Source organism: Myodes glareolus, chromosome 1 (assembly GCF_982192425.1).
Source record: "Myodes glareolus chromosome 1, mMyoGla1.1, whole genome shotgun sequence".
Taxonomy (NCBI): Eukaryota; Metazoa; Chordata; class Mammalia; order Rodentia; family Cricetidae; genus Myodes; species Myodes glareolus.
In genome coordinates this window covers 39,053,789-39,059,788 of record NC_142026.1, presented here as the reverse complement: position 1 = coordinate 39,059,788, position 6,000 = coordinate 39,053,789, and the positions used below count along the sequence as shown (strand labels likewise).

At 39.5% G+C, this 6,000-nt stretch overlaps 1 long non-coding RNA gene across 1 annotated transcript in view; it reads left to right on the top strand.

Annotated features, from left to right (window-relative positions):
- The first annotated feature begins 1,554 nt into the window (after nt 1-1,554).
- The window catches only part of LOC148123307 (uncharacterized), a 39,602-nt gene continuing 35,156 nt past the window's right edge, over nt 1,555-6,000 (top strand). Inside the window, exon 1 of the long non-coding RNA XR_015737640.1 lies at nt 1,555-1,578. This is a non-coding gene — a long non-coding RNA (uncharacterized LOC148123307). The remainder of the gene's footprint in view (nt 1,579-6,000) is intronic.

The following is a 6,000-nucleotide window of genomic DNA, read 5'->3' as shown; positions in this document are numbered from 1 at the left end:
CCAATCCATAAGGATACTGTGGTATAGTAGATAGCACACATAAGCACACAAACTGAACTTCGAAATTATATGAAGAAACCACATGTTTCTGTGCTTTTATGTGTATGTTGATATTCACATACATTCATGCTCACATGCAAATGAGTCCACATCCATGTGGAATTCAGATAACTCAGGTGTTATTCCTCAGGTACTATACATGCATTTTTTGTTGTTGTTATTTTTTACTATTTTGAGATGCTGATCTGGCCCTTGCCATATAGGCTAGAGTATCTTGCCAGTAGTTCTCAAGGACCATCCTTGTCATTTCCATCTCTCAGCACTGATATTATGAGTGTTTGCAATTGTGCCTGGCATATTTTACCTGGGTTGATAGACCAAGTTCAGGCCCTTGAGCTGAGCAAGCACTTTGCCAACTGATATTTTATCCAGTCACCCAAAATGCACATTTATATTTGAAAACACAAAAAGGCAAAAAAGATCCTATCTTGTGTATGTCTGTATGACACAATTTTCGAGGTCTACAAATGTTAGCAAAGGTTATCAAGTGTTTCTAATTATAAGATCTATAACCTTTACCTAATGCTGCATCACAAAACTTAGTAGCATGACAGGAAATAGTTCTACTTACCATTGTCAAATTTGTATGAGACCTTTTCTCTCAGCTGTACATGGGGTGACTAACGTGCTCACAGTCTGAAGGATGGAGTTATCCCAAGGCTTCTTTGCTCTAATATTAGCATTACTGGCTACATTTTAGAACACTCACACACAGTCTTGCTGACAATTTCAAGGCCTTCCCATGCTCAGGGACTTATTGATGCAAACATACGTGTCTGCAAGAGCCTGCCAAATATGAGATGCTGTTCTGATGAATGTTAGAATACATGTTGTGTTTCTAGGAAACTAGACTCTCTGGTATTAAAGTGTTATTATAAAAAGATACAACCTAAAGAAAATTTGGATCAAAAATGAAATAAATTACTCATAAATCCAAAAAATAATCCTTCCAAGGATGCACAATTGTAAAGATACTTTGTCATAGGAGATCAATAGTACATGCATAGGGATATTTATTGTAACCATATACACTGGGGAGTTGAAGGTGACATAAGTATTAAGGCTCAATAAATACATTGCAATTACATGAGGCAAAATTACAGAGTACCCACCAGCTTAGTGAAGCAAATTCAAAATATGAGTGTATCTAAATAGGCACTGAGAGATGCTTTCAACAAGCTAGCAGATCCAGAGATAAAAGCTATTTTTGTCATATAGAACCAAACTACAAATCTCTTATGGAATGTGTCTATTATGTAATTATATAGTTTTATTCTCATAAGTCTATTTAGACTATAGGGAGATACTTCTGCAGGTTGATTGTTAGCATCTAAAGACATCCAATGATTTTGATATGACCTTTTCTCTTTCAGTGTCTGTTCTGCCACCCACTGCTGTTGTGCTGTTCACTGTGCAAAACCATGGAGGTCGTGACTTTTAGGGCAACTAATGAATTTGTGCCCCTATATTTAGAAAATCAATTTTTGTTAATGCCTTCACTTGCCGCTCAACTGTCAGGTAGATTTTTCTTCTTGCTGTGCTGATTTAAAAAATTCCTGTAATGTTTGTATTTAAGTGTGTTATGTATATTTAAGAAAAATGTCATGTAAGCAGGAGACCCAAGGTGCAGTGTACCTGATTGTCACTTTCAGAAACTATATAAACATGATCACACTACATGACATTGATATTTTCAATACATAAAACTTCACAATGTTGTTTTTATACCTCACTATCTTCTGGCCTCCTCCTCTATATACCTTCATGTTTTTTTTAACACTTCTTTTTAGGAAACCATTCTCCTCAAATCACAGTGTGTGTTTCTTTATGTGCTTCTACACATTTCAGGCTGTGGGTCTGTATTCAAGGCCTAACTAAAATATTTATGTAATTTCATACTTATTCTTCTATTTATTTTACCAAAAATATATCTTCTGGATTCACATTGATTTGAACTTAATGCATTGTAATTATTCTGTGGTACTGCATACTCCCTAACTGCCAAAGACATACCACTGTTTCTGTACATATCATTATATGTCCATTATTATACTAGGAGATTTAAAATTAGATTTAATTCTAATTCTTCTAAACAATGTCACAATGCAAGCTCTTTGATATGGATGTATTTGTAAATGTTATTTTTTTGCTTTGACACTAAAAATAATTGCTATGGTTTACATTTTTAATCCTAAAAGATTATTGGGAATTTTGCTCTTTAAAAGACTTCTAAATAATAGTTCTAAACAGAATTAACAAAAGATTCTATAATTAATTGGAAAGTGATGAACATAAAAATGTTCATTTTAGGCTATAAAACGTCAAGCAGGTTTCCAGGACAGCCAGGGCTACACAGAGAAACCTTATTTCAAATAAACAAACAAGAAAACAAATGAAAAACAAAATAAAATAAAACAAACTAACAAATCAAGCTGGTTTGTTAAACCATTTAGTGTAACCTGTGAAGGCATTGTTAAAAGAATATTTACATTAATGTTTCATTATACAGAAGAAAAGAAAAAATGGGAAGGATTGAACACAAAACATATGGAAAAAAACAAAAATAAATGTTCACAAGTGCAGAACCCCTGGTCATCAGCAGATTATTGAGTAGATTTTTCTTGTTCAGTCTCAGATTTCATGGTACGTTTATATATTGTTTGTTTCATGTACCCTAATGACTCAGCTCAGCTCAGGTATAATAGATATATCAACAATTGCATATTCTACCTTTGGCACATAAAGATGAACTCTCATGCAATTTTTGTATCAAAAGTAATGTCTTAGATTCATCTAATCCAATATCTAATATATCATCTAATATTAGTCTGCAGGTAGACCTTTCATGCTTCTATGACAAAACTTTGATTTTGTCAAGTGCTCATAGTAAGTTATATTGCATTTTGAGAAACTGTCATTACGCTTTTGTTTTCTGAGAAAAACTCCTAGAGGAGTATTCTCCATTCTTCATAGTCTTTTGTCTCATAAAATCACCTCTCACAAAGAGCTGTATATAGCTGAGGGAGTGATTTGACTGGTGCTGCCTCAAGGTAGAATCTTAAGAGAAAACAGCTGATAATCTAAGAGAGTGTCTCTCACTATTAGCAGCTAGCAGCTGCTAATAAAACCATGGCTTGGATGTTCTTGCCCAACTCCTATTTTCATGCTAGGATAAGGTCTCACTTGCACAGGTTTTGCGGATACTATTGCAACCTCTCTGCCTTCATATGTGCCTCTGCCTTGGTGTGTTCATAAGATGTTTCTTTGTAGCTACCCACTGTCTGGCTCTTTACACCCTTTGTTTCCTCTTCCCCAGTGATCTTAGACTTTGGTAAAAGGGGCTGTAGTGTATTTCTTTCATTCAGATCCAAGCATTCTTCACGTTCTTTTTTCTTTATCTTAACAAATGAGACTTTATTACATTCAGAAATATATTACATTCACAAATATATTACATTCAGAAAGTTATTTCCTACCACATCATTCATGCCATTGTTACAGCAGTGGGTACATCTTGCCACACCTCTCCTTCATAGTTCTTGACGTTAACACCTGGCTATGTCTAATAACTACTGTTCTCCTGCAGTAGCGTGTGTAGGACCTTCTGGATTGTGAAAGCTAGTCAGTTGGATTGAAGCATCATTGTCAGTACCAACTGAATTTCTCCAGGTTTTGTAAATCAGGTAAATGATGTCTTCAGAAACAGGGATTTAGGGGGTGAGCTTGCTTCGGGTCCTTGGCAGGGTCCCGGCGAGGAGGAGCTTGGGCGTTCCCCGACCCCATAGACGCCCAGGTCGCCCTGCAGTGCTGGCTACCCCCTCCCGCCTGCCATCCCGGCTCCCATCCAGCAGAGGCCCTGACTTCTAGCAGAGGACCATCGGTGGGGTGAGTTTGCTTCGGGCCATGGCAGGGTCCTGGTGAGGAGGAGCTTGGGTGTTCCCCGACCCCATAGACGCCCAGGTCGCCCTGCAGTGCTGGCTACCCCCACCCGCCTGCCATCCTAGCTCCCATCCAGGTACGAATTCCTATATTTCTCCCTTCCCCCTGGGGCCATAAAATTTCCCCAGCTCAGCAGCCTTGCAAGCTGGGCCTTGGCTGTAGGCACAGCTCGGCTCGAGGCAGTTCCTGGGTCTTAAAGGCCTCCCTGAGGACAGGTGGACCAGGTGCCAGCTCAGCCACATTCCTGAGCAGCAGGGGCCCTGACTTCTAGCAGAGGGCCATCTGTGGGGTGAGCTTGCTTCAGGCCCGTGGCAGGGTCCCGGCGAGGAGGAGCTTGGGCGTTCCCCGACCCCATAGACGCCCAGGTCGCCCTGCAGTGCTGGCTACCCCCTCCCGCCTGCCATCCCAGCTCCCATCCAGCAGGGGCCCTGACTTCTAGCAGAGGACCATCGGTGGGGTGAGTTTGCTTCCGGCCGTGGCAGGGTCCTGGTGAGGAGGAGCTTGGGTGTTCCCCGACCCCATAGACACCCAAGTCGCCCTGCAGTGCTGGCTACCCCCTCCCACCTGCCATCCTAGCTCCCATCCAGGTACAAATTCCTATATTTCTCCCTTCCCCCTGCGGCCATAAAATTTCCCCAGCTCAGCTGCCTTGCAAACTGAGCCTGCATTGTAAGCGCATCCAGGAAAGAGGGAGTGCCAGTGCTTCAATAGCCTGCCTGAGGAAAGGTGGGCATTCTGTCAGTGAAGTCCCTGCCCAAGAAGGGAACCTGACCCGGTAACAGAAGTTCCAATAGAGAACATTTGAAGTAAGAGATGGGCAGAAGCCAAGTCAAGACCTCATCCAACAATCTGAAAAACAACATGAAAACACCAGATCCCAAGGACCCAACAACAGAAGGGCTTGAACACCTTAACCCAGAAGAAGTGGAAAAAAGTGCCATTATGAAAGCAATAGAGTCCCTTAAACAGGATATGAATAACTCCCTTAAAGAATTGGATGAGAAATATAACAAAAAGTTTGAAGAAATGAGTATAGAAATAGATGAGAAATATAACAAAAAGTTTGAAGAAATAAGTAAATCTGTGAATGAGACCCTGAGAAACCAAGAAAAAACAATCAAATAAGTAAAGGAAACAGTGCAAGAATTGAAAACTGAATTGGAGGCAATGAAGAAAACACAAACCGAGAACCGGCTGGATATGGAAAACCTAGGTAAACGAACAGAGACTACAGAATCAAGCATAACCAATAGAATACAAGAGATAGAAGAACGAATCTCAGAATCTGAAGATACCATAGAGAAAATAAATGCACTGGTCAAAGAAAACGGCAAATCCAACAAATTCTCTTCACAAAACATTCAGGAAATCTGGGACACAATAAAAAAAACAAATCTAAGAATAATAGGGATTGAAGAAGGAGAAGAACTGCAGATCAAAGGCCCAGAAAATATATTCAACAAAATGATAGAAGAAAACTTTCCCAACCTAAAGAACGATATTCCTATGAAGGTTCAAGAAGCATACAGAACACCGAATAGACTGGATCAGAAAAAAACATCCCCTCGCCATATAATAATCAAAACACAAAACATAAATATTAAAGAAAAAATTTTAAGAGCTGCAAAGGAAAAAGGTCAAGTAACTTATAAAGGTAAACCTATCAGGCTTACACCGGATTTCTCTATGGAAACCATGAAAGACAGAAGATCCTGGATAGAGGTACTGCAGAAACTAAGAGACCATGGATGCAAACCCAGACTACTATACCCAGCCAAGCTATTGTTCACTATCAACAGAGAAAACAAAATATTCCAGGATAAAAACAAATTTAAACAATACGTAGCTACTAATCCAGCCTTACAGAGAATATTAGAAGGAAAATCACTACCGAAGGAATCCAACAATCCCAACACGGCCTACAATAACTCGAACATCTAGCAACCATTCACAAGCACAAATAAAAGAAGAAAAACACATACACTCTATTACCTAAAAAAA